The sequence below is a fragment of the Notolabrus celidotus genome, chromosome 1 (assembly GCF_009762535.1).
Source record: "Notolabrus celidotus isolate fNotCel1 chromosome 1, fNotCel1.pri, whole genome shotgun sequence".
NCBI lineage: Eukaryota > Metazoa > Chordata > Actinopteri > Labriformes > Labridae > Notolabrus > Notolabrus celidotus.
This window is the reverse complement of record NC_048272.1, coordinates 32,284,978-32,312,809: the sequence shown is the minus strand read 5'-3', so window position 1 is coordinate 32,312,809 and position 27,832 is coordinate 32,284,978. Positions and strand designations below refer to the sequence as shown.

The following is a 27,832-nucleotide window of genomic DNA, read 5'->3' as shown; positions in this document are numbered from 1 at the left end:
TCTATCTATCTATCTGTCTGTCTGTCTGTCTGTCTGTCTGTCTGTCTGTCTGTCTGTCTGTCTGTCCGTCCGTCCGTCCGTCCGTCCGTCCGTCCGTCCGTCCGTCCGTCCGTCCGTCCGTCCGTCCATTCATTCATTCATTCATTCATTCATTCATTCATTTATTTATTTAAAGGGACAGTGCATATTAATGAACATTTCAGCATAGCATCCATGTAAATATGCCAGAGTTGGCCATAAGGCTAATCCTCATCCGTAGTCCCCGGCAGGTCAAAATAGAGTTCAAAACAAGTGATAAAGATTAATAACAGATGGAAACAGTACATGATAGCATGACAATGAAAACAACAATACATCACAAGAGCATAAAGTTTTACAAACGTGCAAAAGTGCCGTTCAGCATAATCGAGAGATATACCTGGAGTTGGGCAAAAAACACATGGACCAATATATCAGTATATCACACAAGTAAAAATGCATACATTAAACCCGTTAAAATATGTGAATATGCGCACGCACGCACACACACACACACACACACACACACACACACACACACACACACACACACACACACACACAGGGAGAGAGAGACAGTGAGAGAGAGACAGCAATGGATACAAATTTGTTCTTTGTTTAAGTGCTGTTGAAGTCAGGTGATAAACTAGGAGTGCTGCAAGGCCATTGGAGATGATGGATGGGTAAAAATCAGGGGTGCAGCTCGCTTGGCTGGAAGTGAGGCTTTCACGAAAACTGCTCCCCCTGGTGGCTGGCTGCAGTATAGGTCAAAAACTCTGTCTCCCCCATTAATTTGAATGGGGCTGCGGTCAAACTTTAAAAAATAAATACATGACATACGAATTTTTTTCTCACATCCATATGCTGTGGTGATATGTAGTTATTGTTTGACTGTTTTGTGTTCAAGGCCTCTTTTTTCTGAAAAGTTTATTTTTCGTTAGTTATTAGAGGTTAAAAAACAGGGTTTTACTTCTGGGTTTGCTTTGATTCACAGCTGCCGTAGAGGGAAACTCCGTAGAATCTCGTGATGTACGCTGTAGGGCGGAACTTGTTACCGTGGCAACACAGAAATTACCTTGGCAACCACGGTGGCAACCATAGACTGTATAAAATATGGACGTAGTATCTGTGACGTCATCCATCTGTTCCTGAGAGCCGTTTTGAAGCAAATAGACGGCGGAAGCCAAATTGAAAATGTGGAACTCAACCAGGCAGAGTTTGACGTAAAGGGGCGGAGTTTGAGCCTCCTAGCCAACAGCTATGTGTTCCCGACCGGGAGTCAAGTCAGTCATGTCCTTATTTGGGCAAAAACTCGTAATCTTAATATCTTCTGAACCGTCGCATTAGAAAAGAATTCATCCCCCGTACAGTGTGTGCCGATAGAGAAATTAGCTACGAAGAGCCAAGCCGTTTTTTGAACCAGGCTGTAAACATGTTTATTAATGCTGCAAAGATCGTCTTTTTTAAATTGGTGTCTATGTGGTTTCCGGTGTTTCTGCAGCCAGCCTCAAGCGGATTCTCAATGAATTGCAGTTTATCACACTTCTGCATGGGCTTCATAGTTTGAGACCGGAGGTTGCCGCTTGGTGGCAACACAGAAATTCTCTACAGCGCAGACTCTGGCTGCACAATGGCTGTGATTTGGAACCGGGTTTTTTGGCTTCAAAACCGTACAACAGGAAAAGGCGGAGCAACGCTGTCCATCTATTTTACAAAATACATAACTAAAGTACATTTTGACTTCCTCTTTACATTAGCTTTTTTAGACTTTTCAAAACATTTCATTCATAACATTGAGTAATGTAATTTACAAACATTCATAACTTGCCGTAGGTCAAAGTGCAGCACCTTTCACGCCTGCATGACTCTTGTTCCTTTGTTTCCAGCACATTACATTTCTACTGAACCTGTTTCAAAACTAACAAGACATTAGAATATTAAAAAAGAAAAACTTCTAGGACTGATGGATGATTACAGAAAGAAGCTCACACATACACAAACATAGAGACTTCCACACATTTAACCCATGCCCAGATGTTTGTCAGATACTGGACCAGTGGACAGGACGGCTCTAACACTGGTGTGTCCTCAGCACATCTCTGGTCCCAGCACATGAGGCGATATACGTGGGTCACAGTCAAAGTGACGGATACGTACTGAATGTCCTCCCCATGTCAGGCACTTCACCTTTTGTTTTCTGAGTCTGTTGTTTATTTTTCTGTCTGTGTTTTTTTTATCTGACCTATTTATCCTGAGCTGGATCCACGTTCTGCTGCCGTGGCCTGTGGTCATCTGTCATGTTGAGTTCTTGCTTTTGGAGACGTCCGGTTAGAAAAACTATGATTTCATTTGATCCGTGCTCGTCCGAGGTGATGGAGCGAACTCTCTGACATCTTACAACATGATATAACGACCTCCACACAAACCACGTGTTCCTCCCGTCTGTGAGTCACCCTCTGGCTCTGTGAAGGCTCGGATGTTGCTAAAACTGCTGCTCTTTTTTCACCAGACCACGAGACATTTTTGTCCTTATTTTAAAATTTCAATAAATAACCCTTAATACAATACAATTGTATGGCTAATAATTTACTTAAGAAACAAAGCAACTGAATGCTCAACAATGCATCTGGATTCTACAATGAATGGAAGAAACTGGTAACATACTGGGGCTGCAGTGTGTTTGCCTCAAGCCAAAGGTCCCTGGTTCAAGCAGGACAGAAGTTTTTCTCTTTTTTTTAAGTTATATTTTTTGGTCATTTTCACTTTTTATTGGATTGGACACCTGAAGAAAGACAGGAAATGTGGGGAGCAGAGAGCGGGAGGAGACATTCAACATAGTCGAACCCCGCTGCCGTAGCGACGAGGTCTATAGCCTCTGTTCATGGGGCGCACGCTTAATCTACTAGGCTAACGGTGCCCTCAGGACAGGAGTCTTTCTGTGTAGAGTTCTCCCAGTGCATGCGTGGGTTCTCTCCTGGTGCTCAGACTTCTTCTCTCGGTCCAAAGACATGCTCGTCGGGTTAAACGATCACCAGTAAGTTAGTTTATTTACTATGAATCGTCTTTATGCTGACCAAACTCAAGCCGTCTCTCAAAACAACACATTACATTATTTCTATATTTTTGGGCATTTTGCCCTTTGTTGGATAGGACAGCTGGAGGGAGACATGACATGTGGGGAGCAGAGAGCAGTGGAAGACATGCAGCAACGAGGACTATAGCCAAGTGGCAACCTACGGCCACAAGAATTGAAGCCAATGTGGAAGTGTTTCACGAAGTGGTCGCTTGAGGCTGGCTCCGGAAGTACCTTAAACCACATACACAACAATTCAAGAAAGCTGATTGTTACAGCAGAGATAAACATGTTTACAGCCTGGTACAAAAAATCTGTGTAGTCTTGATAGCTTATTACTCTATCGGCACACTCTGTACAGGGGAAGAATTTTTTCATATCGTGGCAGTTTCGAAGATATTTAGATTACAAGTTTTCCATTATGAGAGGTACAGCTGACTTGACTGACAGGCGGGAATACTGTAGCTGTTGGCGAGGAGGCTCAAAGCCTGCTTCTTTACCTCACACTAACTCGACAGAAGTTAGGTTGAGTTCAACATTTCCAATATGGCCCCCACTGACGATTTACTTCAAAATAGCGCTTCAGAAACAGATGGGTGATGTCACGGATACTACATCCATTTATTTAAACAGTCTATGACTATAGCCTCTGTATATGGAGCGTGCACTTAGACCGTTAGGCCAACGGCGCCCCAAGACCTTACATTTTTAAGTATGGACATTAGTACACTGAGTTGCTGCTAACAAGCTGCCAAATACAGAGTTTGTTACCTTGTTGAAACAACTGATTAACAAAACATGCATACTAATATTCAGCCAGTTAGATTGTGTTTCATTCATCTGCTTTCATTAAAAGTCACTGAATTAAGGAGAACAGAGATTGACTTGCACCCAAGCATTTAATTATTATTTTGGTGAGTTTATTCTTCAAATCATGCGTTATACTTCAGACACTGTTTGTCTTGACACCAGCATGGAAGCCATTAAATGATGGTAAAGGCTGCCTTCAATGATTGCCTGACTGCTTTTGCAAATATTAGAGCTTGAAAAAGAAACATCCAGTATGCATGTGAGATGTGTTTTTATGTCTTTTATTTATCCTCATGGAGAGTGGAGACTTAAGTGTTTCTTCCTTAGCTCACTGACGCTCCCGCCCAAAGCTTCACACACTAACATTAATATCGCTGAGGAATGATTCTCCATGTCTGTTCTCCTCTGACTCTCCCACTGGCTAACCATTAAGACGAGAAAGAATTTTCTCCAGTCCTACTTGCGGAGGTATCAACATCGCAGATGAAAACTGACAGCACATCTAGCTGATTGCTTTTGCTCCCAGCCCATCACTCCTCCTCCTCTCCGTCTCATCTCCTCAGGGTGCTCGCTTGGCCTTTTTAATCACATCTCAAAGCAACGAGTTAACAAGCACACATCACACACATTCTATTCTCTAATTTAAGCTTTAATTGTGGAGGTTTGAGTGCTGTGTAATGCAGTAAATCTCACGTCCCCTGGTGACACAGTAAACAGGCAACCCCTTCCTTCTTTCTGCACCAGCCCCGTGTACGGCTTTATAGAATCTTTTCAATACATTTGTTTCATCTCTCTGCTGTAATTTACATATTTGAATCAATAATCAGATGTTAGAATAATAGACTGTATAAATAATGGACGTAGTATCCGTGACGTCACCCATCTGTTTCTGAAGCGCTGTTTTGAAGCCAATCGTCGGCGGGAGCCATATTGGAAATGCTGAACTCAACCTAACTTAGTGTGACGTAAAAAGGTGGAGTTTGAGCCTCCTAGTCAACAGCTACAGTGTTCCCGCCTGTCAGTCAAGTCAGCTGTGCCTCTCATTATGGGAACCTTGTAATCTTAATATCTTCGAAACTTCTGCGTTATAAACCCCCCCCCCCCCCCCCCCCCCCCCCCCCCCCCCCTCCTGTACAGTGTGTGTCGATAGAGAAATTAGCTATACTACACTTGTTTTTTGTACCAGGCGTAAACATGTTTATTTCTGCTGTAAAGATCGGCTTTTTTGAATTTGTGTGTATGTGGTTTCTGGTAGTTCCGGAGCCAGCCTCAAGCGGACACTCAATGAACTGCAGTTTTTAAACACTTCCTCATTGGGTTTAATTCTTGCAGCCAGGGGTTGCCGCTTGGTTAAAATGTATCAACCAGCTCAAAGTCTGTCTGTTCAGATCCCACCTGCTGGTTCAGCTGCATAATTTAGATCAGGTTTTCTACCAGATTTTCTCTCGTGTTTCTAATTTATCTCATATTAGCATCAACTTTTCAATAGATTTCAACGGTGTACACAATTTCTAAAGTCAGGATGAGATGTTGGGTTTTCAAAGGTATTCAATCATAGATGTAAGGCGATCAGAAGACTTAGTATGAGCTGTCTGAAGTTGGTCTTCTCTTTGTCTTAAACCAAATAGGGAGCAGCAACATGGACTTAGCAAACATGGAAGTGACTCCATTAACGTCTGTGTTCATCAAGTGAAAGTCTGGTAGGTTAGCTTCATCTGACTGCATCACAATAGTGTGAAAGCGTTCACATGCTGATTGTTGCAGAAAGTCCCTTGCTCACACAGATGGATTCAGACTGTTAAATAATGCTAAATAGGAGTCTTGATTTTGCTGATGAAGCTGTGAGTTATCGTGCAGCCCTGATTCTGTAAACATGTGAATGAAGGAGATACTGACAGGTTGATGACTTTGCTGGAGCAGATGTACAGACTTAAGGACTGATGATTAGAGTTATGAATTGATAGATTCTGTCAGTCATATTGACCCACAGCTACGACGAACAGTTTTTAGACAAACATGATGAGGCATCGTAGAGAGTGGAGTCGTCTCTGTGAGGATAAATCACTTGTTGTGATTTTCAAAATAAATCTGGGTAGCAAAGGGAGGCTGTGTGTCTTTTTCTAAATCCTCCAGGCTTATCCTAATGAATAACATGAATCCTGCCAGTAACTGTTTTTATAAATATAACTCTAATCTGCATTACAGTATTTAGCATCCACCCCCGCCTACTTGGTCACTGTAAACTGTCAGGATTTGAGTCTTGGTAATCTATACCGATCTCAGAGATGCATCAACAGAACTTATGGCTCCTGCGAGAGTGTTGTCTGACCCAGATCTGAAGCTTTAATCATACAGCTTCTGTACAATAAAAGCTATTCTCAGAGGAGAAACACGTCTAATTGGGAAGAGATCGGAGATCCCCAGACACTGAGATCTAACCAGGTCAGTCCTCTGCTCCGGAAACTTCTGACAGTCATGTATCTACAGGAGAATATAAGCCTGCGTGTTTAAAAGCAGCTCATAATAAAAGGATTTAGGTCACTGTATAACTGCTACATTACATGTGTTTTAATAAAGGCAACAATGATTGACAATATATTCATCTTATAGGTTTCAACTACTTCAAGACGTTTTTTTCTTGCCTTAGGATCAATCAACCTGGAGCACAAACACAGAGCTTCACATCACACCCAGGATGAGTGGACATTAGGGATGGGCATTTCAAGCCAAAATACTATTCAATAATCATTGGCATCTATTCGACACCCTCCCACCCACACACACACACGCATACACACACACACACACACGCACACACAGAAAGCTGTCCCATTAACAGCCCGTTTATATTGGTAGACTCGTTAACCAGCAGCAAAACAAGGTGCTGCTCGTAGTGGACACTGACGGCGTCTGTCTCGATCTTTACGTTGGTGTTTGTGTGACCCGGTGTGGCGTGTTTGTTTAAATTTTACAGCCTTGCTCAGTCTCTGGAAATACGTGTGTAGTGGTGTGAGATCCAGAAACTGAGAAAATTGCTGCAACTATCGCTAATGTTTTCCTCTTCTTTTGCTATTTAATGCAGTTTGCATTCTTCTTCTTCTGTCTGCCAATGCGGTTAGCAAACAGCTTTAAGACGCTCTATAGCCACTGTTTGGCGCGAATACAGTATTACAACCAGGCACCAGTAAAAAACGATGAAAAATTGTAGTTTTAAACTGCGAAAATATACGAAGTAACTCATCGATTTTTACAAAGTGAATGGATATTTGAATATTTGAAAATCATTGTCCATCCCTAATAGACATTAGTTCAGACTGACCATACATGATATCAAGATGCAGGTACACAGCAGGGACCAGAGGCAGGATAAAGATGTAGTGAATAAACAGACGGAGGGAGAGGTGCTGAGCTGGTTATGTGTTGTTGTTGTTATTGTGTTCCATCTGGGGATTATAAGGGTGAAGTCATCACCACTGTTCTGAACAGACACACACTGCTCTCACTCTCACTCTCACTCTCAGTGTGTTTCTACATGTGTGTGTGTCTCTGTGTGTGTCTCTGAGTGTGTCTCTCTGTGTGTCTCTGTGTGTGTCTTAAGTGTTGAAATAACAAACTCAGGAAACAACAAAGGACAACAAACTTTTCAGTCTCTTGGTTCTTCTAATAAATAGTGACGAACAGCTGAACAGATGAATTAAAGCCTGCACTAATTCATTCAATCCAGACTCTGGTTTCACTCAGATTATTAGCTTTGACTCAGTCTATTTGGTGAATTAGGCTTTCATAAAAGCATGCCGCTGACTCATTAGTTCCATCTTCATAAATCTGCATATTTGAATTTATCTGTATGGGTGCGCTTTCCTTCTGCAGATGATCTTACATGTGAGAATTGTAGGAAATGGAAGAAGAGGTGGAGTAAAATTGAGTTTCAGAAAGCCTTTGAGATTCTCGTGGCTTTTCTACCAGCTGTAATCAAGCACTGATGTGAACGCTCAGGTTACTAATGCCTCACTGAGCTGGTTCATGTTTTATTCTCTGTGTAGGCAACTTTCACTAGAGGCAGTGCAGGAGGAGCTGCATTTACAGCAAATGTATGCAAACATGCCCAGACTGCACGCAAACAACAGACTAACAGACTAAAATATGCATTATTAATCCAGTAAAAACTGCACTTAGAGGCCAAAAATACCCCAAAATAAACTGTACATATAAAAAACATCAGCATCAGTGACAGAGAGCTCGTGTTTTTTTCACATCAGAACAGCAGATTTGTTTAGTTTTTGCAAGATTTACAGAGTAAAACCAAGCAGCACTCCAGTACGTGCAAAAAACTGCAGTTTCACAAGTGTCCTCTTAATGCAGGCTCCAAAAGCCAAGGAAGTCCCATCAGAGTCTTAAAACCAGCAGAAATAAACAAGCTATGAGCCAGGTTTAACAAATGGTGTTGGTCTCTATACCTCATACTTTATGCAGAGCAGCTTCTTTTGATTATATTAAGGCTGAGAGTTATGTAAATTAGGGGTGCGTTGCTGTTTGCGAGGAGGCTGAAGGCCCGCCTCGACCCTCTTCCCCACTTTCTGGATGTCAGTTGGAGTCAGCGTTTCTAATAAGGCGACTGCTATCTCTGGACTTCATAACGCCTCTTTAGAAAGCAGTGGGTGGTGTCACTGAGAGTATGCCCATGTATTATACAGTCTATGAGTGAACAAGCACATGATGAAATGGCAGAATGTACAGCTGCAGTGAAAGGCTGATGGTTTGATTTGTTCAGATGTAGCTGTAGACTGTGCTGGTTCTCACATCAGGGCTGAATACTGCTGAACAGACTTTTATGTGAGAAGTATTTAAAGAGGGCGTAACACTTCTGCCTCCATCTTTACTGGTTAAACTCAAAACCTGTGACGAATCATAAAGTCGAAGGTATGATGGAGCCTGAGAGCTGCTGGCCGCTGTCCTTGGTGCTGAAACACACCCAGCATAGCAGTGACTGAGGTTATTCGATCCTCGCCTCCACTCTGTCCTCTCTTTCTCTCTCTCTCTCTCTCTCTCTCTCTCTCTCTCTCTCTCTCTCTTCGCTCTCGGTGAAGCTGAGAGTAAGTCACGATGAAGAGGCTGAAGGGTTTTAAACTGTAGGCGGAAAGTTCATCACGAGCAGCAACAAGCTGATCTACGCTGTACGGCTCATTCACTGAATGTACACCACCAACTATGAATCGTGCACCAGATCCAGAACTGAAATGAACCCTCAGGCAGCCCTGCTGAATATTGAACAGCAGGCAAGAAGAGAGAAGCTGAAAGTAAAAAGCTCCAGGAGGTTTTTACTTTTGATTTTCCCTCAGCAATGTCTGTCTGCGTCCTTTAATTGCCTTTCTCCATAACAATCAGTACATTATTTACACATTTCACTTCAAATCACAAACCCTCTGCCTGATCTGCTCTCTGCTCTGCTCTGCGTGTGTGTGTGCAAGCAAGCTAGTATCCATTTTTGCAAATGTGTTAAATACAAATGTTGTGTCTTATGCAAATCCCAGATTGTTTTCTTGCAGGTTTCTGCTTCTTTGCTTGTTCATAGTCTTGCTTTAGTTGCATAGTGTAAAGGGTTAACGAAGCTGCCATTAAATGCCCCCGTTTTATCACCACACAGCAGTGTGCTGCCTTCGCCCAGACTTTGTAAGCTGTGTCCAGAGCTTTGATATCAGTGAGCCTGTGGACTCGGTGGTGGCTCTTTTTGCTCTCCCCTCAGATTTTCTTTAGAGTTTAGATTTCAATCACTGTCCCCAAATATCTCTAAACTACTATGCTACCGCTTTCTGCCTCCCTCCATTCTACCCAAGCCCACTGCTTTAATCTGTCACTCCTCCTATCTGCACTTTAACAATCGCAATTTCCCACTGTCACATCACTCTGTTAATAAGTCATTCCCCTTTTTAAACTAACATCACAGTCAGAGACGGCCCTAACCGACTTTGTGCCCTAGGCAAGATTTCAACTGGTAGCCCTATATTATGACCAACTCCACCAACAATCATATCACATATACACCTAAAGAAACTGACATAGAGCTTTATGTTTTACACGTTTCCTTTATTTTAAAATGACCTCTGAAAGAATATTAATAAAATGGTAATAACACTGATATTTAGCATTAAAACATTATACAATTTCAAAATGCATAATGTAGTAGTAGTAGAATTTATTCAGTCATTATATAACACAATTATTTTCACAGTACAGACACTTTCAACAAAGCAACAGTAATGTATTGAGTGATGACGGAAAAGGAATAGCAAGAAGCAAAATGCTTATTTAAGCCTAGCCTACATTTTCTATCTAATCAAATTAACAGCTTCCAAAGTGTAAAGAAAACAACAAAAACAAGTAAATCATGAAGAGGTATAGACTTAAAAAACTGCTTTTAAAACCATTTAAAAAAAAAAGTGAATCACAAGCTTTTAAATGTTTACTGACATCACTCTGCAATTTAACACCAAATTATATTAGATAAAACAATATTTATTTCATATTATCTTCAAATTTCCTTCCTCACTCATTTAGGGTGCATGCGGCGCCCCCTATGGATGGCCAGCGCCCCCCTCAAGATCGAGCAGCAATGGTTGATCGACATAAAGATAAAGGAAAGAGAGAGAGCTCCTGCAAAGTAAACAAAGCAGCCAAACTGAAAATGTAGAAGTTATTATTATGTTATATTACATGTTTATAAAGAACTTATAAACACGTTCACATCGTCGCACATACGTGCAGAAAACTGCTGGATTTTGTTTGTTTGCTGCTGAAGTTGCTCTTCAGCCATGTGTCTCTCTGCTCCGCCCTCTGTCACAGACTCATTCACAGGTCGCTTAAATAGACGTTTTGTTCAGTCCTGACCTGGAGACTGTTGACAGGAAGCCTCTCAGCACTGCAGGATGACTGACTCAAACAGAATGACTACATTAGTGACAAGAAACATATTTTGTACGACATTTTCTCAACTCTGAAAATACTTTGAAACTTTAACTGTAAAATGTACTCTCTAACGATCTCTCCTTGCTCCACTTCCTCCCTCACCCCCCATGGTTCTTGTTTGTGAGCTGGCTTCCGTCTGAGCAGAGATTTTATTTCTACTTTATGTGCACCGAGATGGTTTATCCTTTGAAACATGAGATGAAGTTGTGAGAAGAGCAAGTTTAACAGAAAACACAAATCATAAAGTTTTAATTTGTGGTTCAATGTGTCAGAGGAAACTTTCTCAGCCTCACAGTGTGTGCTGTTCTGTTCTGGTTTGGATGTGGGCTGTATCTCTAGCTGGCAGTCAGCCAGTGTGTGTGTGTGTGTGTGTGTGTGTGTGTGTGTGTGTGTGTGTGTGTGTGTGTGTGTCTTGAGGGTCTTAAACACAGCAGCATTCTAGAGGAGAGTTCCGTCGTTGTTATGGTTACACTCAGTTTCCGCAGACACCCTGGCAGGACTGGTTCCACTATCGCCATAACAACGGTCCAACTTCTCAGCTTCCTTCCAGAGGATTGCAAACAAACTCAGATCAACAACCATGATCAGCAACTGATCAACAACTGATCAACAACTGATCAACAACTCTGATCAACAACTGATCAACAACTGATCAACAACTGATCAACAACTCTGATCAACAACTGATCAACAACTGATCAACAACTGATCAGCAACTGATCAACAACTCTGATCAACAACTGATCAACAACTGATCAACAACTCTGATCAACAACTCTGATCAAAAACCATGATAAACAACTTTCATCAACAACTCTGATCATCAACTGATCAACAACTGATCAACAACTCTGATCAACAACTGATCAACAACTGATCAACAACTGATCAACAACTCTGATCAACAACTGATCAACAACTGATCAACAACTCTGATCAACAACTGATCAACAACTGATCAGCAACTGATCAACAACTGATCAACAACTCTGATCAACAACTGATCAACAACTGATCAACAACTCTGATCAACAACTGATCAACAACTCTGATCAACAACTCTGATCAAAAACCATGATAAACAACTTTCATCAACAACTCTGATCATCAACTCTGATCAACAACTCTGATCAACAACTCTGATCAACAACTCTGATCAACAACCCTGATCAACAACCGTGATCAACAACCATGATCAACAACTCTGATCAACAACCATGATCAACAACCATGTTCAACAACCATGATCAACAACTCTGATCAACAACCATGATCAACAACTGATCAACAACTCTGATCAACAACCATGATCAACAACCATGATCAACAACCATGATCAACAACTGATCAACAACTCTGATCAACAACCATGATCAACAACCATGATCAACAACTGATCAACAACTCTGATCAACAACCATGATCAACAACCATGATCAACAACCATGATCAACAACTGATCAACAACTCTGATCAACAACCATGATCAACAACTGATCAACAACTCTGATCAACAACCATGATCAACAACCATGATCAACAACCCTGATCAACAACTTTGATCAGGATCTCAATCTGATGACGACTAAGGCCTGAAAAAGTCTCAGTCCAGGATTGACTTTGGTTCACGTGCACTTGATATGTCGGCACATTTCTGAAGCTGTAATCAGAGTGAGCTGCGTGAGGTTTGAAATGTTTATTGCAGCAGCCAAACAGAAAGTTTCAAGTCCAGACTCTGACCTTATCTTTCCTCACAGATGTGTTTGAACATTTCAGGAGAGATGAGATAGTATCTTGAACACCCAGCCGGAGCCTGCAGGTGGGGGCTGGGGCGGTGCTGCTGAGAGTGTGAGCGCTGTACTGGTGTCTGGCAGGTGTGACTGAGCAGAGGGAGAGATGGGACATGTTTCATCTTAGATAGACTGTCAAACTGGGACCATGTATTCTGCAGGTGATTGAAGGAAACCACACAGGCAGCTCGGTTTGAAGCTTGAACTGGCTCTCTCTTGTTAAAAACACTGAGCCAGGGTGTCTGGACTCTTCTTTGGTTAGATGTCTCACATTTGAAATCAAACCTTACCTCTGTATCAGAAACTAAGGAAGAGTTAATGAATATTCAGTCACTGTAGGCATAACTGTTTCATATGTCAACATCCAGAATGTTCATTAAGGAGTGTGAAAACTTTATTCATACAGCGTTTAGCATTTTTGTGCCTGTGATCTCGATGATATTAGAAATGAGGGAAACCTCAATGTCTTTTTGAGGTTAATAAAGGTTTTTGAATTTGAATTTGAATTTATATTGATTAAAGCAGTGATTTATCCTGTTCAGACCATAAACTGTAAAAGGAAACAGGTTTTTTTTTAAGTTATATCTTTGGGCTTTTTTTGCCTTTATTAATAGGACAGCTGAAGAGACACAGGAAACATGGGGAGCATAGAGTGGGGGAAGACCATAGACTGTATAAATAATGGATGTAGCATCCGTGACGTCACCCATCTCTTTCTGAAGTGCTGTTTTGAAGCTAATTGTCGGCGGGAGCCATATTGGAAATGCTGAACTCAACCTAACTTCTGTCGAGTTAGTGTGAGGTAAAGAGGCGAGCTTTGAGCCTCCTCACCAACAGCTACAGTGTTCCCGCCTGTCAGTCAAGTCAGTCATGTCCCCCGTACAATGTGTGCCGATAGAGAAATGATCTACTCAGACCTAAGCGGTTTTTGAACCAGGCTGTAAACATGTTTATTTCTGCTGTAAAGATCGGCTTCTTTGAATGGGTGTGTATATGGTTTCTGATGTTTCTGCTGCCAGCCTCAAGTGGACGCTCTATGAACTGCAGTTTATAGCACTTCCGCATTGGCTTCATATTTTGAGACAGGAGGTTGCCGCTTGGGGAAGACATGCAGCAAAGGGTCGGGAGTCGAACCGGCGTCCTCTGCGATGAGGACTATAGCCATAGGTTACAGATTTTGAAAGAAATGTATAGGGAATGAAGTATTCTATATTACAGACTGTATACTGTACAGTACAAAGAAAAATATCATTATCATCTTATCATTGGGGACATAAAAACAAACATGTGCGTCATCTCAATGGTATTTTTTGTCAATTACATTGCAAACCAACTCGTCATTCAAAAAAGAGCAGCCTCTGCCATCAGTCTATGAACGTAGTGTGAATGGGTGAATGTGACGTAACTTTTGCTTTAAGTGGTTTAACTGGAGAAAGAGCTAAATGAGCACAGTCCATTCCTTTACTCTCTTTTTTCATACATTTTGTAATGATTGTTCACTTTTTATTTGTTTCAGTTTTGAGCTGCCAGATTTGAGAGAGAAAAACCTCATCAGCCTGAACAAGTGAAAAAAGGATTGTAAAATAACCTCTAACATGCTGTAGTGTGATGACAGCACACAAACTGCATCCTTTATTTTCTTGATGTAGGTTTTTATACACCTCCTCTCCTCTCTGCCCTCATTCCCTGCCTCTCTGTTGCTCACCTTCACTCTCTTTCCCCGATCAGGACAGAAAGCAGTCGTCAGCTGTTCTTAACAGCTCTGAGCACCTCACTTTCCTGAAATGCAACGCCAGCCTGCCTGTCTCTGTGTTTATTGATCAGTGCCTAAAAAAGCTCTGCTAGTTCAATAGGTCTGCAGTCCTGCAGCTGCTTCAAAGTATGTTCAAGAGAGTCATAATTTCTGTAATGTCAACAAATCCCTCCTCTTAAGTTTATTGATCTCAGCTTAAGACAGAGCAGACCTGTTGTCTATCTAGTACTGGATCAATAGTAGCTGACATGTGCAAGGTCAAAAACTGAACCCAAACAGTAAGTGAAGACTTTCTCCCACGAACATGTTCTAAACCAACACGCTGTCTCATCCTAATGTTACTAACACAGCAGCTGGGTCACTGCACGGCCCTGAGATCCAAAACCTGACGTGTGTGAAACAGCAGGACTCTGCAGCAGGAAGCCATGAAGATATGACATTAGATCCTGAACCCCACTAAATCTATACAACACAGATATTATCAAAGAGACTTTTGCTGACAACCTTCAATCTGCACCATTGTGTAACTGTGTGAGTTATGTTCTCTCTTAGTTTGAAAGCACATTTTCACTGAGCATGCTTTCTGTATTTCTCCTTTCTTTTCTTTTTAGTATCCTTATTTGGCTTTCTTAGAAAGGGAGACTCTGCATTTTTTGCAGATAAAGAGTTGAAAATCATTTTCATTTGTATAGCTTTATTTCTTTATTTTTGACGTAGTTATGACATAGAGAGAAAAAAATACAAACAAAGACTATGTTGTTATTTTCAGGCTCATTGAGGGCCCCTTTCTCCATTGGGGCCCTGAGAAGTAAGTTCCACTCTTACCCCAAACAACCCCCATGCTTTGCACTTTAGCTAACAATGATAAAGCAACTTCCTGTTAGACTATGAAAATAAAACTTAACATTTTGATTCTGGACTTGCATAAAAGATGGTTACAATTTTCAAACAGCTGCAGTTTGGTTTTATTAAGGCAACAAACTACTAGAGTCCTGACTTTATTGGACCCCCTACACTGTCCACAGATAAATCAGACCTAGCTGCAACACTATGCTAGAGGACAGTTGCTGGAGAGTTATTAATTGGGTCTTATTTTGAAGCTTTGGGTTGTTAAGCAGACTCTTTATTTGACATGTTAGGAGGAAGAAAAGGTCTTTTAAAACTTAATGTGGGCTCATTCAGGAGTGTACAGGTGAATCTTAACAAATTAAAATACCATGGAAAAGTATGTATTTTTGTTAATTTTTTTAAATACATACTTTTTATTTTTATTTTTTATTTATAATGATATTTTATTTCTTAAAGTCAAAGTAAATCATTTTTGCTGAGTTTTATTTTTACATTATATGAAAATTAAGAGAATAAAGATGCAAAAATAAGTAAAATAAATTATACTGGAAATGGAATTGGAATTCACAGTTTAAAAATAGATAAGTCAGAAAAATAAAAATAATAGCAATAATAAGAATATTAGATAAAGGGGGTAAGAGCAAAAAATGTGCAATCTGACTTCAGAGTGAAGATGAAAGAGAAAACAAACAACAACAACAACAAGAAAAAAAAGAAAAAAAAAGTTAGTAATTTATTTTAAATAGGTAAACTTGTTAGGTAAACTAAGATGATCATGGCTCGTGAATATCAGGTATTCAGTATCTCAAAGTTATTATAATATTTCCTCAGATGAATCAGACCCAGGATTTAAAATACAGAAATGACCAACCTATGAAAAGTGTGTTCATTTAACACTCATTACTTAGTCGAGGCTCCTTTACCACAAACCACCTCCTTAAGCAGCTGATGGAAAATATGGAACCTTTTCATAACATTCTTGTTTGTTGAGATGCTTCTGTAAACAAATTATAGGGTTCGTATAGATAAGAGAGAAAACACTTTTTCAAAGTATAACAGCTACACTGAGGAGTAAAGAAATGATGTTTCAGTATAGTCTATATGATGTTTATTTTAAACCCAAACACTTGTTCTTAGTCGTACAGCTGTCTGGTTATGAAATACCTGATGATGCTTCATTTCCTTTATATTGATGTAACCTTCATTGTTGAATCCTCTTGTGAAGAGTACACAACCAGAAATCTCTCATCTTACAAGGAAAGGAAAATACACTCCCCCCCTCTCCAGGACAGGTGTTACCTGAGTACTCTTCTATTGAACTCATGAAGTACTCCTGTAAGACTGATGATCCATGACCCACCATGGCCTCATTGTTTGCTCCACTGCCCACCGTGTATTCTCTGGATCTCTGCACAGTGACTCATGCTTTACAGAGTCTCCACACTTAAAACCAGAGCCTTGTTTTAATGAGCCTGGACCCCAAGGTGAGAAAAACAATTTCTTATTCAGGCACCAGGGTGCAGAAAGTTTACCGCCCCCTCATTTATTCCATGTTGTCATTATTTCTGTGAAGAATGGGGAAATTCTCTGTGTGTTTTTGTCTTTTTTTCTGACTGTGCTTTGCCCTGAGCTTCCCTGTCTCTGCATGGGAGAGGAGACAAATGGTGGATGACACAGCGGGCCGAGGGGGCAGACGCCATGGTCCAATTATCTGTTTCCTCATTCCTCAGACTCTTTTTCATTCTACTCTCTTTTTCCTAATCTCTCTAAATGCATACCTCCTGTTTTTTTCTTACTCTTCTATAACCTCTCGCTCACATCCCTCATCTAGACCCCCTCCATCCATCCATCCATCCATCCATCCATCCATCCATCCATCTATCCATCCATCTATCTCTCACTTAGTCTAATGAATATTTTACATAGAAATGCTATTTATAGAAGTGACATCGTTCCTCCGCTCCATCCATCATCTCAGCTTTCTCATCTGCACGTATTATTCAGTGGTTATCATATTGAGCTTCAGTTTCATGTCACTTTCAATCATCATCAATTCTCAGAATAAATACGTTTTCCTTTCAATCACTCATGCAGCATGAAAAGTTCACTCATTTATTTCACCACGGATCAACTTTTATCAAGTTTTCTGTCACAGAGGAGAAATGATATGATTTGGTGGAACTGATTTGGCTGAAGCTTTCATTTGTTAGTCTACCATCCAGTTCTTGTCCTCAGGGATTCTTCTTTATCGTGCCAGCTTTTTTTAAGAGAGTCAGAGACAGTAGGACTGATGTGGACATGCATTTTTTGTCAGTCAGTTTCTGGGAGAGAAACACTGTATCAGTGTGTTAAACATTTATTATTGACTTTTCCATAAACAGAGATTTTAATTTGGAGTAAGCGACCAGTCTAAAGGTGAGAACACATGCAGAGAACAGTCAACATTGAGCACAATATCTTTAACACGGCTCAACACGGGATCACAGAGTCTGCGGGTAATTCATGTAAATTGGTTTGCTGAGCGTGGCTAAAGTTAGCAGAGCTAGCACCAGCAGCCTTCAGTCCTCCTTGCAGGTTAACGCCCACATACCTGTGCATACCTCATTGCTCTGGTGAAGTTTTTAAAAGTAAACTAAAGACTTAACTTTTTTATCTGGCTTTTAACTTGGAGTAATGTCCTTTTAGCCCTGGACTGCATTATTACCATTATGATCATTGTTTTGGTATAATTTTTATGTATTTAATTTTTATTCTATCTTATTCAATCTTCTTCTTTTTTAGTTATTTTATTTTATTTCTCTGGTATTTATTTTATTTTATTTTTATTTCTAAGTATTTCATATCACTTTCCTCTATCTTCTTTTAAGCAATTTACATATTTCTGTTGTCTTATGTCTCTGTTCTTTTGTGAAGCACTTTGGGCTGCATGCTTGAATATACACTACCAGTCAAAAGTTTGGAAACACCTTCTCATCCAAGGGTTTGTATTTATTTTAATTATTTGAAACACTGTAGATTAATACTGAATACATCAAAACTATGAAATAACATATATGGAATTATTTAATTAACAAAAAAGTGTTAAACAAAGCAGAATATGTTTTATATTTTAGATTCTGTAAAGTAGCCCCCTTTTTCCTTCATGACAGCTTTGCACACTCTTGGTATTCTCTCAGTCTGCTTCATGAAGTGGTCTCTAGAAAATAATTAAAATGAATAAAAAACATTGAATGAGAAGGTGTGTCCAAACTTCTGACTGGTAGTGTATGAAAGGTACTATATAAATAAAAATGAGTTCAGTTGAGTGGTTATATGTCAGTTTAACCAGACAGCCTACATACAACTTTATCTCCATTCACTAGATCAACATACTGATTTACCACACAGGGCTAAGAGGTGACATCGGTCATCTGTGTTTGTTTACACACAGGGTGTAGAGCTTTAGAACAGTACTTGGGCTATACAGCCCTGGCTAGTGTCAGATGGTTGTGCTAAAACTTATACACAACATAAGACCACATTTTAGGCCAACAGTAATAACATACACATAACTTGTTGAACTGATTTGTAACTCTTGTGCCAACTAGCGAGGGTGATGACTAGTCGTTCAAACATGCACATCCCGAGCTGTGTCAAGGTCTGTTTTATTCTTTATGACACATACTCAACGTGAAACCGTCTGTTGTGTTGAGTTTAGGGACAAAAACGACTGAGTGGGTCGTTCACAATTATCTGGGTTGTATTTGGATAACAGTTAAACACTGTCATTGGTATATAAGAATGATGGATTGCATACAACATGGATGTAGTCTCAGTGATGTCCCCCATTGGTTTCTGTATTTCTGTAGTTCCATTTTTAACCAACATCCCATTGGTTTATATTTTTTTTACTTTCAGAGAAATGTTTTTGAAGAGTTTGAGGACTCGCTGTAAGCAGTAATTCACCAACTGAGCTCTTGGCATTTTATACATCCCCAGTTTAACCCATTACAGTTTAATCAGCACACTGATGCACGAACACGTCTGTTGTGTTGAACGACCAGGAACTTTGTAAGGCTTAGCCCATGTTTTGCTGTGTTAGTTTTTGTGTGTACATGCAAGGGACATGGCGGCATAAGTGAAGGAACATTTGTGTTCAAGCTCATGTTAGTAGGTGCCAGTATGTGTGTGTGTGTGTGTGTGTGTGTGTGTGTGTGTGTGTGTGTGTGTGTGTGTGTGTGTGTGTGTGTGTGTGTGTGTGTGTGTGTGTGTGTGTGTGTGTGTGTATGTATGTGTGTGTGTTGGCCAGTTATAGAGACAAACTTGGACCTGGGAGACATAGCTGATGAAATCAAAAGAAACAGCAGCATATTTCAGTGTTTTCACGGCTCTGAACTGAAGATAAATATTGGCTTTGATTTGGCTCGGGCAGAAACACACGTCACTGTAACCTCACATTTTCAATTTGTTTTCCTTCTGTGTGCCAAAAGTGGTTTTACATATTTTTACAGGCTGGGGTAAACAATTAACACATGCACATTTACTCAAAACACATATGCTAATGATATCTCCAAACAGCTTATTAATACAAGGCACTCATAGTCAGTGCTGCATGAATATGAGACATTTAATCTTGGACTTGTAACTGTGTTTAAATGAAATCAAACAGCCTGATTCTGGTGACAGATTGGATGATGCGTTGGAGTTTTAATGCCAGCAGATGGGAGAAGAAGTTATTTTGGAAGGAAAGCACTCCAAAGTATTGCTGCTTAATTTCATCAGCTGTTCCCCTTCTTACTATTCTCCTGTTTGATTGAACCAACAGGTTGGAGGATTTGGAAGGTGTCTTGTTGTTGGTTTTTCATTCTTTTAAGTGTTTACTCCATAGATTGTCTGAAACATGGCTATAGTCTCAGTGACAGCATGCATTGGTTCTTAAAAAGGTGTTATGAAGCTGAAAGATTATGATGTTAGAAATGTTGAACTAACTTCAGGCTTACATAGAAACTGTAAAATAAGGTGATGTTGAGGTGGGCCCAGGATCTTACTATGAAACCTAGCAGCACCTTTTGTCATGTGTATAATCAAACAAAGGAAGAGGACCTTTATGAAGACAGCTTGAAGATTTATTTAGCAAAAACCGAGGCAAAAACAAACATAACTCACTCTTATCAGAGTCCAAGGTCAAAATGTCCATCCAATGAAACTTGTTGCAGCTCAGTTGTCTCGTGTTTTTTCTGTCTGTGTGAATTTTGGCTAGGGTTGCAAAATTCCGGAAATTTTCAAAGTTGGAACTTTCCATGGGAATTTATGGGAATACGCGAATAAACCAGGAATTAAGAATAAATTCCCATTGATTCCCATTAATTCCTATAATTCCCATGGAAAGTTTCCAATTTGGAATATTTCCAATATTCCGCAGCTTAACTTCCCATGGAAATTTACCAGTAACTTTCCAGAAATTTACTGGAAATGTTCCACCCCTTTGCAACCTTAGTTTTGATGGTGTTCATTTAAAATGACATTCAACAGTTGTCTGTGTTTGTGGATATAACACACAGATAAATTACAAACATTATTCTGTACATGTCTGACCACACACACGCGTAAAGAAGTGTCTGCTGGTGTGTGTGTTTGTGTGCCCTGCAGGCTACCATGCAGACAGCATCTCATTGAATTACTATAATGGGTTGGTAATGGGCCTCCTCACGGGGTGGTTGAGTGTGAGGGGACCAGAAACAGTCCAGAGGTCAGCGTGCTGCAGTGGAGCAGGCAGGTTTCACTATCTGTGGGCTGAGTGGGTTTCCAGGACCATGAAAGATTTATCTGTGATGGTTGATCTGCTGAGTGGACGGGGGTTCTCAGAAACAGGATGTGCTCGACGGCTGAATGTTTGAGGGAGAGACCAACAGGGAGGGTTTGTCAAAGGTTGAGCTGAGATGTGAATAAAATGAGAGACTAAAATGTGATATTCTTTCTAATTCTTTGAAAGCTGCTGTTTTCTGTGAACATGCAGCATTTTTTAGAGCTCATGGGAATTTTGTAGTGCGTCCTTTGCTTCATAATGCTTTGCCTGTTTAGAAAAAAAAGATTTATGTACATTTTTCATTTATGTACATTTTTATATATTTATAACAACATACATATAAAAGACATACACGCACAAAAAAGAAAGAAAACAAAACAAAACAAAAAAACACTGCCAATTATAAGAGCAAGAAATACAGATAAAATAATATAAACCAATGGCCCTGAAGTAGAGTCCACAGAAGGACATTGTAATGTTAAAGCTGGGGTTGGTTGTCAGATTTAGATATGCTTTTTTTAATACTAGTTAAAATTATCTTTATGTCCCGATGACAATCAATACGGAGTCCTGAGGAAATGCTACATTCAAATTCATATAGTTTTCCGTGACTACCAACCCTAGCTTTAAGAGGGGTCCATAGAGAGGACAAAAAGAACAAGGATCAGGGACTATCACAACACAATACCATTCAGGGATGCAACTTACTGCTACATGTACAGTATACTGTCCTAATTAGTTCCAAGCCTGACTCCTCTCCTTCTTGATAAACTCCACGAAGGGTCCCCAGATCTTAAAAAACGTAGGTGTTTGACATTGTGTATCAGACTTCTTCAAGATACAAACAGGAAATCATTTAGCCACTTTTTATAGCAGGAAGAAGAGGCTGATTTCCACTCTCTTAAAATAACTCTTTTTGCTGCAACCAAACCTCAGGGCCTGCTGTGTCGCAGAGGGGAGAGTCAAGACATAGCTAGAGCAACCTAATATTACAGAGAGGCGGTCAGGGGACAAATGATTGTTATATATGTTGCTATACAGCTGAAAAATATTATCCCAAAAGGTTTTAAATTCAGGGCATAACCAAAGATGATGGCCCAGGGTCCCATATCCAGATTTACACATGTCACACGTGGCAAAGATGGAGGGAAAGATTCTGTTTAACTTGGTTTTTGAGTAGTTCAATCGATGAATGACCTTAAACTGAATTAGTTGGAGCCTAGCATTGAAGGAACTTGATCTAATCTCAACCAGACACTTAACCTATCAGCTTCAACCCAAAATGATCTTACTAAAGTATAGGGCTGTTTTTTAACATGAAAAATGCTGATATGCCTTTTTTCTCTAGATCAATCTTATTATTCTTTAATGATGTCTATTCATCTCGATAATAATGGTAGTGGGAAGAAACCTCAAACTTTGTCGATTACACTTCAAGAATGTAATTATTAACATGCACACATGTTCTTAATTTCTTAATGTTCTTAAGCACATTTAAAAGTCTTTTTTCTGTTTTCTCAGGTTAGGATTAGGAGAAACTCAGAAAAAGGTGATTTTATCTTAAACGCAAGTGACCGTCTGATGTTCCTCAGTGAACAGGATGCTTGGAGAAGCTGCAGCTAACATTAGCATGCGTAAGTTCACTCAGAGGTAACTAAACCTGCAGACAACCTGGCTGTTGTCTTGATTGTGTTACAGCCTCCACAGCTCAGTCATCCCAAAGCCTGAGAGGCGTTCTTTGAAAGCTCACAGATGGAGAACTGCTGATACTCACTGGTCTAAAGTGACATTATAACCTGGAGGCTAATTGACACTAGGATCACACATGGTTAAACCGTACATGGGGGCATTTCCACATGGGTGAATCTGGCATGAGGAGCCAAATGTGACCGGTCTGATGTTAAATCAAAGTACAATCCTTCATTTCCTAATCAAAGGAGGATGCAGGATGAAGAATCAGAGTCGCTCCCCAGTAAAAGTGTTGCTCTGGTACTCTTAATATCCAGCAGAATTGGCAGATGTATTTTTCTCCAATGTGGCAACAGTTGGAGTGATTGCAGCGCGGTGCGTGTGAAGGAGAGCGTGAATGAGCAGGAGGAGAGCAGCCGGTGAGATCGGGTCAGAATTAACATCAATTATCATAAATTATAGACCTCCCGTTTGAATGTTTTATCACCGTGTACTTCATTCTTCACGTCAGGCATTCCTCCTCCCTCACTCACACCATCTTAACCCCCCCCTCCCTTCTCTTCTGACCCCATCAAGCTTCTCACCCACCTCCCCCATCATCCCCCCCTCCCTCCCTCCCCACTTTCACTCTTCCCATCTAATTCCAGTTGATGGACTGATGGACGTTTCCATTGACCTGATTAGGCTTGCTCTATCTGTCGGTAATAGCTGTAGAGTGTGTTTGTGTGTGTGTTATTTGCATGTGTGTGCTTTGCTGAGTGTTTACATGTTCTTCTTGTGTGTTCGTCTATAAGAGCTTCTGTAGGTGATTTGTCTTCTCAGTTGTATTTCTTCCTCTTATCTCCTCCTGCAGCTCCTTTAGAGATGAGCACCAGCATCATTTCTTTCATGCTGTGAGGTCAATCCACCCTTCAAATTATAAAACCCTTCAGCAAGGTCCTCCTGTCTTCTTTTTATACAAAAAAATGTCAAATATTGAGTTTAATAGGATTATGAAAAGGAGTGAGCTGCTAGCTTCTTAAGAGTTACTTACTTTACTGATTTGGCTTTGAACTTCAGTAACATTGTCAGAGTCAGAAAAGGATCAAAATCAGTCTGCAGGACTGGAGATCTTTTTCCTCAAGTTCTCTGGTGAATGTTATAAAAACAGTTTAGTTGAAGTTCACATGAAATGCAGCTCTTCTGTGCTCGTCCGTTCCACCCTCGCCGCTTCAAACTACACTAACAGCTCTGACATGGGCGGGTAGGTCAAGAGGTTCGGATCTATTTGGCTGTAAAAGTTTTTTAATGCTTGGAACGAGTTCCTCCCACTGCTGCATAAAGTACTGGACGCTGAAAGATTCTCGACTTCATCCTGCTTCCAATCAGACGTCCAGGATTTAAGCTCCCAGACGGATAAGAAGGAGCTGAATCCCCTCCAGAGGTGCTGCTCTTTATCTCATCCTCAAACTGACTGGGTGGGCTTAAGCAAATAACAGTGTTTGACCTCAGGCATTACAACAGTATCACTCTATAAAACTATAAGTGCCAGTGTTATTTTTTTATCTACAACCACTCATAGATTTTCTTCTTCTTCACAACTTATTTACTCTCAGTTCGTCTTTAATTCAGCCGGTCTGAGCTTCTTTTCTGGAAATCACTGCCTTCACTTTTTGAAGGAAGTTGTTTTGGAAGGATTACTGACACTCAGCTACACTTTATTTGCAGCAGGCACCAAATAATGACTCAAAATCTATGATGAGGTAAATAATAAATCTAAGCAGGCTTTCATACTTCCATTCAGAGGCGTGGATTCATGTCAGGAGGTCATTGTCTGTGGTGTACGAGTTGATCTTGGACAGCTTATGAAACTGGGATTAAAGGAATGCTGGGAAAACACATTATGGTGAATTCACTCAGGATTGAATTGCCGCAGCTAACAGCACCAAGAGTTCAGCACCATTTGGTCCTGCTATCTGCTGTGTCCTAATGATGTTCAAGTACAAACACACCCATTAAGACCTGCGGCTCTCTGCAGTTTGCTCTTGTTTTGTGTCTGGTTGTGGAGACGAGCTGTAAGCATCTTCAGAGCTGCACTATGCTCTCCCTACTTTGAGGGGACACTTTTTCATTGAGAAGTCGATTTATGGCAGAGGAGACAAATTTCATGATTTCCTGGCCAATTTTGAAGTCATATTTAGAGTCCTGAACAGATGTTTTATTTGTAGTAGGGATGGGCATTTCAAGCCAAAATACTATTCGATAATCATTGGCATCTATTGGACAATTATTCAAATAATAATCGGCTCCGTGCTCTCTCGCCTGTCAACACCCACTTCTGCCGGACAGCTGGAGTCCTGTGACCGTGGTTTTCCCGCTGAAATTACTGAATCAACAATTATCCTCATCCAAGATGTCTTTTTCAGCCTCTGAAAACCTCTGACCTGTTGACTCCAGGACTTCCTGTCACGCTCCATCTGCTCTGTTGAGATTGCCGGATCAGAGACGCAGCCGGAACGCAACAGAGCGGATCCAGTGGGAGTTAACACATTGACTAGAATAGAAACCTATCAGATCCAGTGCCGTGATGGATTGGAGACAGACCAGAGGTGGATCTGGTGGAATTTGGCCATAATGGTTGTTTACAGTAAAAGTAATTCTCCAGGAAATGAGGTGTATGTAAAAGTGACAAACATAGATGTGTGTGTGTGTGTGTGTGTGTGTGTGTGTGTGTGTGTGTGTGTGTGTGTGTGTGTGTGTGTGTGTGTGTGTGTGTGTGTGTGTGTGTGTGTGTGTGTGTGTGTTCAGTGATGAAAAGAGAGAGAGTGAAAATGACCGTACCTGGCATGAGAGTAGAGAGTAAGTGATGTGTATGCCCTACAGGGAGCCGCTCCTTCAACATACAGTTTTCTATTAAATTTCTTACTCTAGACGTGCCGAGCCCTCTGCACAGAAAGGGCTCATAAAATGTCCACATTTTTCTAAACCAGCTGTATGAAGTAAATGACTCTCAGGGAGTTTGGTTATTTTCATGTGGAGCTAACAGTGACATCTCTCACATCACACACAGTCACTCGGTGAGGCGGTGATATTAAAACACTACATCAAGAGTTTGCCACATGAAGTATCCTGTCAAAGTGTGCAGCAGTGCTGGACAGTGAAGTGCTGTGATCATGCACAGATCGGCACTGAATCACTCCTGGTTGTGAGGTTTTAATTCAGCACATAATTGTTGATACAAAGTGATATTGAAAAAGTCACTTAGGAGAAGAAAAGCTGCCAAGCTGTTGGGGAAAAACATGCAAATCTGTGCCGTTGTAAAAGTGCTAAACCATTATTCCTCTCAATCATTTGTTGTTTATTTGTGGCATCAGAGGGACACACAGTCCCACATTAATCTGTTTAGATCCTAACAGTGTAAATACATGTTTGCTTTGTGCGTGTGAACTGAGCTGGAGTGACAGACAGAAGCTGCACTCAGCTTAAAGAGGACGCTCAGTTATCTAACATGTAAAGAGCCCACCAGAGAGAGGCCCTCGTTATTCTGCCTCTGTTTCATGCTAATGGCCCCCGTGTTGATTGTCTCATTAGGAACATGAAAGCAGATTCTCATCAGGACGCTTTGTTGACAAATGCTCCTGCGTGTCCCGTGCATGCCTCAGCATGGTAAACAACAATACAAACACAAACAGGACACTGTGAGGGGAGAAGTCACGTTCATGTGTTCTGTGTGTGGAGCTGCAGTCACATGACACCGTGGCCTGCTCTGTGTTCAGGACAGCTCATGTGGATGAATGGAGCAGCCTCAGTGCTGCTGTGTGTGATGCAACATCACACACAGTCACACACAGCCACTGCTTTTTCATGATGTCCTCTCTGTGTGTGACTCACACACTGCTCTGGATTTTACAGACACACACATGAAGCAGTGTGAGGCTTTCTAGGCATGCGTGACAGTGAAGTGTACACCGTCTATTTGTGCTCATTCAGTAGCAGAGGACCACCTCGGCCTCTGCTGCAGGCTGGACGCTGCATGCTGCGGTTGTCCCAGCTCCACTGGAAGTCCACACAACTGGGTGTGTGAGTGTGAGTGTGTGTGTGAGAGAGACAGAGAGATGAGATACAAGAGATAAAGAAAGACGCTTAGCAATGCAAGTCTGTGCTAATGTCAAAGCAAGCCTGTTATACAAATTCAGAAACAGGAGGAGGGCTAATAGTTTCTCCATATTCTGTTATTTTTCCTCCAGTGGGCACAGACGCTGATAAAATGAATGTGGTCCGTGCCTTAAACACATTTAATTTAGCTTTAAAAATGGACGCTTAAACATGGAGACTTAATGAGATACCTCTGCTTTTGCAGCCTGCCTCAAGTGGACACTTGATGAACTGCAGTTTTTTTTCACCTCTGCATCGGCTTCATTCTTCAACACTGGTGGTAACTGCTTGCAAACTACAGGAGTCCTTTCTGCTTGTGTTTGCAGCTCTTAAAGTTCTCCAGCAGCAAATGTGCTTAGGCAGGTTTGGCAGACACACTCTGACCCGCTCTGCTGATATTGATGATGTTTTGGTCATGGACTGTATTGGATGTAGTATCCGTGATGTCACCCATCTGTTCCTGAAGCGCTGTTCTGAAGCCAATCGTCAGCGCGAGCCATATTGGAAAAACTGAACTCAACCAAAAGTAGTTGTCTCACTTCCACATGGGCTTCATATTTTAAGACCAGAAGTTGCTGCTTGGTTTTGATAGAGAAAAAAATTGCAAATCCTTCAAACAACCTGCTGATGAGAAACAACTGAAATGTCTCTTGTTGGATCTGGAGTATTGTTTGTAGAATGGGTCGGACGTTTGTAGAAAAGTAGGCTGCATCAGTGTCAGGCCCTGTCTTGTTCTTTGTCTTCACTGTAGACGAAGACTCAACGCAGCCTGAGATATAAAAGTGATGCAGAGTTAATCATTCAAAGTGTTTGTTGACTTAGGTTTGGTCTCATATCTTTACATCGCTCTAAGATGAAGCGTTTGTTTGTTTGTTTGTGTTTGTGTGTGTGTGTGTGTGTGTGTGTGTATGTATGTATGTGTGTGGTGTTAACAGAAGTTAAGAGCAGATGGCTTCAGCAGAGATGAC

General features: G+C 40.8%; 1 protein-coding gene and 1 long non-coding RNA gene across 4 annotated transcripts in view; both read left to right on the top strand.

The window, feature by feature from the left end:
* The window catches only part of LOC117832576 (dedicator of cytokinesis protein 3-like), a 267,287-nt gene that overhangs the window by 8,388 nt on the left and 231,067 nt on the right, over window positions 1-27,832 (top strand). The gene's annotated exons all lie outside the window — the stretch shown is intronic.
* Window positions 14,195-15,084, top strand: LOC117832865. Its single transcript, XR_004635280.1, has 2 exons — window positions 14,195-14,299; window positions 14,383-15,084. It is a non-coding gene; the product is annotated as an uncharacterized LOC117832865 (long non-coding RNA).